Source organism: Columba livia, chromosome 2, assembly GCF_036013475.1.
Source record: "Columba livia isolate bColLiv1 breed racing homer chromosome 2, bColLiv1.pat.W.v2, whole genome shotgun sequence".
In the NCBI taxonomy this organism is placed as follows: domain Eukaryota; kingdom Metazoa; phylum Chordata; class Aves; order Columbiformes; family Columbidae; genus Columba; species Columba livia.
Genome location: NC_088603.1, coordinates 41,382,176 through 41,390,841, shown reverse-complemented (window position 1 = coordinate 41,390,841; position 8,666 = coordinate 41,382,176). Strand labels below are relative to the sequence as shown.

At 45.2% G+C, this 8,666-nt stretch overlaps 1 long non-coding RNA gene across 1 annotated transcript; it reads right to left on the bottom strand.

The window, feature by feature from the left end:
- Nucleotides 1-4,345: 4,345 nt before the first annotated feature.
- On the bottom strand, nucleotides 4,346-5,250 carry LOC135578471 (uncharacterized). Its single transcript, XR_010470118.1, has 2 exons — nucleotides 4,880-5,250; nucleotides 4,346-4,605 (listed from the first exon to the last, which is right to left on the bottom strand). It is a non-coding gene; the product is annotated as an uncharacterized LOC135578471 (long non-coding RNA).
- Between the last annotated feature and the right edge of the window lie 3,416 nt (nucleotides 5,251-8,666).

The window sequence follows — 8,666 nt, the reverse complement described above, 5'->3', positions numbered from 1 at the left end:
GCTGGAAATCAACCAGAAGTATGGACAGTCATCTAAGAAGCCTGATAAAACACTTGGAGAAACTTAAACTTAGAAAAACACTATTTTTTTACATTAAGTGACTATCTAACAGATTTTTCAAAATTTACCAGTATCTTACATCAGATATCAACTGGGAAAAAAAAAAAAAAAAAGAAGAAAAAAAAAGAAAAAATGATAGGTGTATGTAGAATATGTGTTACTAATAAAAATGAACAATGTAGGATCTATTGGGTAGAAGTATATTTAGAAGTGGAAGTATAGGAAAGACATTGAGGTGCTGGAGAGAGTTCAGAGAAGGGCAATGAAGCTGGTAAGGGGCCTGGAGCACAAGTCTGATGAGGAGTATCTGAGGGAGCTGGGCTGTTTAACCTGGAGAAAAGGAGGCTGAGGGGAGACCTTATCCCTGTCTACAACTACCTGAGAGGAGGTTGTAGCATGGAGGGTGTTGGTCTCTTCTCCCAAGTAGCAAGTGATAAGTGGAAATGGCCTCAAGTTGCACCCGGGGAGGTTTAGATTGGATATTAGGAAAAATTCCTTCACGGAAAGGTTTGTCAGGCATTGGAACAGGCTGCCCAGATAAGTGGTGGAGTCACCATCCCTGGGGGTGTTTAAAAGGCATTTAGATTAGGTTCTTAAGGACATGGTTTAGTGCTAGAGTTAGGTTATGGTTGGACTCGATGATCTTGAGGGTCTTTTCCAACCAAAATGATTCTATAAATGCTGTGAAGTGTAATGCTTGGGGGACTCCCCACCATGAAGACCATCCCACCTACTGTTGGAAGAGACCCCCGGGTCCATGACCCGTGCACAGTCAGCTCCCGCCCCCCCGCCCAGCTGTGGGCGGCTGCTACTACACTGAGTAACAACTACCGCTGCAGAAAATAAGGATCCATCTTTTACGTGGACTTTTGCGAAATTCACATCATGGAAAATGGGGGCGTTCGTGAGTCTCTTTCACTCTGCACAGAGCGCAGCAAATCCGGCTCTGCAGTGCGCTGTCTGTGCGGAAAAGTACTGCGGTCACTCACATGGTGGCTGCCGGCATCAAGCACATCAAGCAGCTGCTTCATGTGGTTGCACTGTGTGCCTGGGAGTTTTCGAGCAGATTCACCCAATTCAAGGTTTTAAGGGAAAAGTCTGTAAAGTCTGTAGGAGAAGAAATGTCTTTTTTTTCTAACAGAATACAGAGATGCAATTCTGGTCATTTTTATTTCTATACTTAAAAAAAAAAAAAAAATCATCATTATAGAAAACAATGTGACAGCCTATAAGGAAGCATGAACAGCAAAGCTTCAGACCCTCCTCCAGACATTGTTTTTCATTACACCAGGACATGTCTACTCTAACATACTTCCCAGTTCCAGACAGTTGTCTCTTCCTATATATTCCTTTAGCACAGAAAAATACCAAAACAGAAACCAAACAAAAGCACAACAACCCACCCCCCCCAAAAAACCCACAAACCCCTGCAACAGTAGTAAAATCATGTCTAGATTAGATATATTTTGCTGCTGGAGGGAACGATGGAGATTCCACGGAAAACAGAACCCTTAAAATGTGTCTCAAGTAAGGTCCTGAAGACACTCTTCTTTCTGATGGTCAACATCCTTCCTTGTGCTCCTGGCTGTATCACTCTTACTGAGCGTTCAACTGGCCTTCCCTTGCTCTGCTACATTACTCTGAAGTTTAGGTCCTGACTTGCCTTCACCTTCATTGATTCTTCATCTTTTGTCATGTAACGGTGCAGCCTCATAATCTCTTTTGCTGACTTCTAGTTTACAGATCGCCTCCTTTTATAATAGAGCAACTGGACTTAAGAGACAAAAGTGGTTCAATCACACCTTATATACATGTGTTAGCTGTAAAACTGTAAGTTTGTATAAAAATGAATGAATGTAATTAAGTTCATTACCCCTAGCTATTTTAAAGCATGTATTTTTTTTTCTCTAGAGCAAGAATGGTCCTCCTTAATGTTTCTAGAATACATTTATACTCTTCTAGACAAATCTTCACTACAGTGAGCTCCTAATTCAATAGACCCATGAGCATGATTTGGGGAGACCCTCTGCAATGTGCTCCCGGGAGTCAGATCCAAAGTATAGATGATCTTAACAGAGAAGTTTCTCTGCCCACCTGCACTATTTCCTGCTCAGGCAATTCATGTCTGTTGAGTTTTGTCATTTGTTAAGCTACATAGCTAAATTAATTAAAATTTAAAATACATAGCGTGTTTTAGTTGGATTATGAAGAGTCGTACTTTTGTGTGTGTGTAATTTTAGTGAAGACTTAAAGTTACTACGCTGTGTACAGGAGCTGTGAGACTTTCAATCTAATTCAGTGCACTGTGCTTAAATAATTATTCTCTTAGTTGAAAGGAAGATCTCAGTTGGCTTTGCAGGTTTGTGATTCAATGGCAACATCTTTTACACGTAAACTGAGCCCATCACGCAGAAAGCACAGAGACACCGTAAGTGCATGGTATCACATTTTTGGAGTAGAATCACATTATAGAGGTCCAGTGTTCAAAAAGTTTAAATGCTAACTGGGATGGATCTTTAATCCTTTCTCTGCCTTTGAACTGCACTTCTGTCTCAGCTGTGATACGAGGAGGCTGTCTAGTCAAATTAATGGCATCCCCCAGTAGGAGTCATGTAGATGCTTATCTTATTTATACATTTCTAATGCAGGTGGCACAGTGATAGATAAAACTATGCTTTGTCCTTGTTTCTTTTTCTTTCCTTTTATTCCCTGTTACATGTGAAATATATTGGCAAAGAAGTTGAAAATGGAAAGAAGACTCATTTCCTAAGCCAAGTAAACTACAAACCGCATGAGCGTGTATTTTGACTGCCCTGTAGATTAGCCTGTGCAGCCGACCACTGGTGAACAATGGCGTGAAGGAAAAAACAAAGCAAAACAAAAACCAAAACAACAAAGGAGCTTCTTTGCAATCTGGAAGAAACATGGTATTGAGTGTTCACTAGCTCTTTTGCAAAGCTACCTCCGCTGAGACTGAGCCCGAGCACAGCCAGCTGCTCTTATGCAACCAAGCTGTCCTCTCAAATGACTCTGCAGAGCAGAGTTGAGCTGAGCAGCAACAGCCTTGAGTGCTGGCTTGGCAATTCTTTAATAACCACAGAACTTCCTGCACCACTCGAGCTCTCATTTAAGACAATTAATTCTCTAGCAGTTTTGGCGGTGAAGAAAGCGTTCCGGCGGCGGACTGGCGCGGTGCTGCGGCGCGGGGCGGCAGGGCCTCTCCCCGCGGAGGGACGGGGACGCTGCGGGTACTGTTCCCAGGCCAGCGGGAGGGCCGCCTCCCCTACCTAAGGATTTAGCGCTCCGCACGGACCGCAGCGCGCAGACGGAGCGCGCATCGTCCGCCCCGCCCCGGGCCTGCTTCGCCCGACGGGGGTGCCCTACGCAGCTGCTATGTCCCCCCACGAGTGCCCCCCGGGAGGGCATCTGCGCGGCGAAATGGGCTCCTCACCGAGGGCCGAGCGGCGGCGGGGAGCAGGGGTCCCCTCGGGCCGTGCCGCGCCGGCCCGCGCTGCCATGACAGAGCGCAGCGCCGGAGCTGTCACCGGCCGTCGCCGCCACCGCACTGTCGCGCTCGGTCCCGCCGCTCCCCGTGCCCGCCCCGCTCCCGGCCGCCTCCCTCCCCAGCGGAGAGGCGCTCCCCCGGCCCCCCCGCCCCAGGCTGGCCCGTCCCCCTGGTCCCGCGTCCCGCCGCCGCCCCCCCCTCCGCGGGGTCAGCCGGGGACAGCACCCGCCTCCCGCCGCAGGAAGCGCCGCAGCCGCCCCGGCGCCTCCCGCTCGGCTCTCGCCTGCAGCAGGTGAGACTCCCTGCGTCCCTCCCCGCTCCCCCCGCCGGCTCCCGGCCGCGGCGATGGGGACGCGGACGAGACCCCCAGGGCCGGCGGGGCCGGAGCGGCGGCGGGCTGAGGCGGGAAGCCCGAGCGGGGGTTCCGCAGATGGGCCGGGCGGGGTCCGGGGCCGCGCTCCTGTGCCGGCGCTCGGCTGGGGTGGCTGCGCACCGCCGGGGGATGGAGGTGGCCGAGCAGGAGCGGCGCCGCCGGCCGCCCCCGCAGGCCGGGGCCGGGCCTGTCGCCGGGGCGGGGAGGCCCCAGTGTTCTGCCGCCCGGGGAATGCCGCTCCCTCCCCTTCCCAGCCGTGCTGGGACACCTCCCGGCGCCGGGGCTCCCCGTGCTGACCGCGGTGCAAGCACTGGGCTGGGGCTGGAAGGGCAGCCTCAGGTCTTCAGTGTCACCCGGCCGCTCGGTTCACCAGCTCTATTGAATCGTTACACGCGAAGAAAACACACTTCGAGAAGGGCTACGCCGTGTTTGTTGCTTCTTGACAGTTCATCCCTTTCCCCCGCCCCTGGGAGCTGGAGAGAATGTGCAGGAGGGGCCGGGCTGCTTCCCAGGGGTTTCATGCTGCTTTCCCCGGGCGGTGCGTGTGGGAGCGCTCAGCCCAGCCGGGATGGTCGCACAGGAGATGGCTCAGAAACACTGGGGAGTTCAGGTCACAGATGGCGACGTCCGTGTAGGGTTGTCATTCCAGACAGTACTCTGTGAGCAACTGACAAATTGAGACAAGCTGTAAGAACATCTCTGTGAATGTAGTAACACTGTTTGTTAATCGTACTCGTGACTATGAACGATAATTAACCAGTATTTTTTGAAAAAAGAAGGCGCTACTGGCCTCCTAGATGAAGGAACTCAATACTTCATGGAAAAAACACACAGTTGCACAGTGTGTTTTGTGGGTGCTTCTGTGGGAGAGATGTAAACAAACACACACAGAATACACATTAGGTAAAATATGCAAGACAGAGGAATATGGAGTAACTTACCCCACGTCCCACAGCAACAGGTGGCAGAGCTGAGGAGATGAGAGTGCATGTGCTGGCTCTCTGTCCTCCATCTCTGTCATAGGACACTTTTCTTCCATTAGGGGCAGAGCTTCCTCTTGCCAAAACCTGGGAAAATACCATCAGCTACAAGGAAGGCAGGATCAGCTCTTGCTTACTAAGGCTGTGATAAAGAACTGAGCTTAATTTATTGTTATTATTAGACTAGGAACGCACCTCTGGGAAAAAAAATGTCCCTGTAACTTGTGCTCACACCATAGAACCAGAAAAGCAGTGTTCTGGTGAGGAAACTGGGGTTTTCCTGGTTCTAAATATTGCCATATGGTGTGAGGTGGCTATTGTCACACAGCGATGCTCTGCTAGTTCGTGCAGCGTGGATCCATTATGCCCTGCGGCAATCAGGAGGCGCTGAAAAAGCAGAAAGAGCCTGGATGAAGAGAAAGCACTGCAGAACATATCTATAGGATAGTTAAATCACAGCGCTTTCATGTTAAAGATTTTTTTTTCCCAGAAACTACCTGAAAGAAAATACTGCAGGGGACTGAGGCACTAAACCATTTGCAAAGGAAAATAGAAAGACAGTGTGTATCTTTGAAAGAAGTTAGTAGTGTCTCTCTTTTCAAGAAAGATTTCCAAAAGGAGTAAGACTTGGTTAATAATTCAAAGCACAACAGTATGTTGGGCTGCAGAAGTTTAAGGTCTTAGTCTTTTTCGTTGAATCAATAAACATAAAACAAAAACACAGAGCTTCTAATATAAACTTATACTGAGCAGTTGAGATAAAACTTGAACAGGATAAATGAGAAGGCATTGTTAGTTAAAAAGGCTTGGGAAATGGTATCAGGATTTATTAGGGAAATGAAGAAAGACATATTGTCTCAGAATTAGAAAGGAAATCTCTTAAAAAATGAGATCTAGCTAAAAGAAAGAAGGGGAACCTGCTAATACAACAATACTTTGTTTTCATGGAAAAAGTTGAAATTGACAAGTTTTGAGCAAAAAGGCTGGGGGGGGAAGTGAAATTCAAATAGATGTCTTTGGTAAGGATGGAAACCTCTTATTTAAAAGAAGTTGAAGTGCTCCTGGTAACATAAGCATTTTCAGAAGGTAATATTGGAAGAAGTTGACCAGTTTAAAAGAGTCAAACAAAAAAGGCACAGGTTAGTATTACTCAGAAAACAGCTGAGATGAAGGAGATTAATGACATTTATTTTCATCACACAGATTGTTGCAATCTGGACATCAACCTGAGCAAGGCACAGAAAAAGAGGTAGCTTGTAGAAAAGTTGTGGAAAAGCATTAGTAAAAGTGAGCATGACATAAATAGGTAGCTGAACTGCTACAGACCTTCTTGGAGAATTTCATCTGGGAGGGAGGGATATAAAACTGCTGTCCTAGGGAACTGTGGGCTGGTTTTGCTATGTGGATGGCAGATAAAACTAGAACCCCAGTCCCCTAGATCTTACTGTTTTATTTTCTGGGCGAATGAAGATGCGCTGGAGAAACCTGAGAAGTACCTGAATGTGCCATGGGCTGCATTTCCAGGAAAGGGAAAAGGACTAAGCAGGAAAACAGCCGATACAGAGCAGTGTATCTGCCCCACATGGAGGATGCCAGAGGGATGGCCAAAAAAGTTAAGGATGAAAAATGGAAACTTCCTTAGTGGGCACTGCAAACCAAGGGTACTTATAGGAAATGCTGATTTTATATACATCTGAAAGACAAAAGATTATGAGGTGATTTCCTGGAAAGTATTACCAACCAGAAGGAGCAACTGTGATAAAGGCTGAGGTTCAGCAGCTCTTGTACAGCAGCATGGACATGGCTCTGAGGTACAGCCTGTTCCAGGATGTCTCTCAGAGAAGGGAGCAGACATCTACCAAGCTGGGCCTTCTAGGCCACGGCAAAATAACATTTCAGTTAAAGAAAGAGAGGCAATTACTGGTTTCTTCATCTGCCCAAAGGAAATGTAGCGCTTTTAATGGAGTGTTTGCCACCATAACAGAAAAAAATATACATGAATAAAAAGGAAAATGCAAGGAAAGCTTTTCTAGAAAGACAAAAGTGGTGAAGTGGTGCCGTTAGAAGAGTATAGATGAGGATATAAACGGTTAAAGAAAAGGCATGACATAAATAAAATGAGAGGAAAAACAAGGTGTATGAAGTAAACTTCCTGACCGTTTTAGGTTAACAAAGCAATTCAGTCACATTTGCAATCAGTCACAAATAATGGCTGTCATTCAACAAAAGATATCCGTACATTAGGACACATCCTTACATAGACCTTGCACTCAGGTCTGACCTTGGCTTCCTGAATACATACCAGTCTGTTTTTATTGGGTTTTTTGAAGTTCTTAATATTTCCGATGCGATTCTTAGATTTGGATTTCAAAAAATGTTCTATGTAAGTGAAAACAATAATATCACTCCTAATCAGTTACTCTTCTGTACATACTAGTTTAGCAAAATATAAGGGAGAATACATGAAACTTATGAACCTATGAAACCTGAGGAACCTATGAAACTCCAGTTGCAAGAGGGCTAGAGATAGGCAGGATCTTCCAAACATTCCCTGATTTTTATATTAATGGATAAGTAAACAACTAATGGGAAGAAGAGAAGGATCCACACAAAGCTTTCAACATATTTGCTAAACCATTGCACTTGTCCGCTCTATAATGGCTATAATTCAAACGAGGTATTGGCAGCTATAATATTCAGTGCATTATATAAACGGTATCATGAATTTGGTTATCTTTCTTTTGTGACTTAAAGTTTTAGGTGTAGTTAATAAATGTTGAGAGGTTCAGTCTATCCCTTTTTGGAAAATGACAGAATATAAAAGCCACGTGGTTACTTCAGAGAAAAGTTTTCCTTCAGGTTTCTAGAGATGGGCTCAAGAGAAACCCTTGACTTTCTTCTGTATGGCTGGGTCCTGCTGGTTACCCTTGATCAAGCTCATAGTAAAGTAAAACTTCAGAAAGTTTACCTTTCCTCCTGGTGAAAGTAAGGAGATTTTTGTTAAGAGGTTTGACTTTGAATAACAGGTGACGGTTTCAAGCATAAGTTGAGGGAACGTAATATAATGCTTTGTGTTGAGATGAACTGATGACTTCCAATTTGTAAACTAGCAAGCTGAAGATCAAATGACAGAGAAAACTGAGTAATTAAAACAGATAGGAAGAAACTTAGAGGGTTCTGTGTCTCGACATTATAATTAAAAGTGCATCAGAGTGGAAAATGTTGGAAATAACTTCCGTGACTTTTGCAAAAAGAATGCTGTATAATATCACCTTCCTAATTTTGTTAGTATAATGACAAGTTAACAAAAAAAAAGTTAATAAAAATGTAAAAGGGAACTGAAAATAAGTAAATAAATAATAAAATAACCAACCAAGTAGCTAAATATAGTGAAGTGGAGACCATTGTGTTATGAAATTGCAGAACAAGTGGGCATCTGGAACAGGAAGCTCAAAACTTACTAACTAAACATGTGCACATTTTGTTCTCCTTTAGTCTGGCCTGGGTATATGGATTTTGGTTCATTTACAGTGTTATTTTTTTAATAACTGGTCTTCACAATAAGGATACATGAATTATTTACATTTTGAGATACGATAGGAGGTGCACTTTGGCTCTGAGATCTGTCCAGTCCCCTGGGATTTAGTCGGATCATCTCATTAGATTCCGAGTCACTGCAGTAAAACTCGATATGTGCAGATGCTAGCCATAACACAGAATTTTAATTATTGTTTGCAGTTAATTAAAA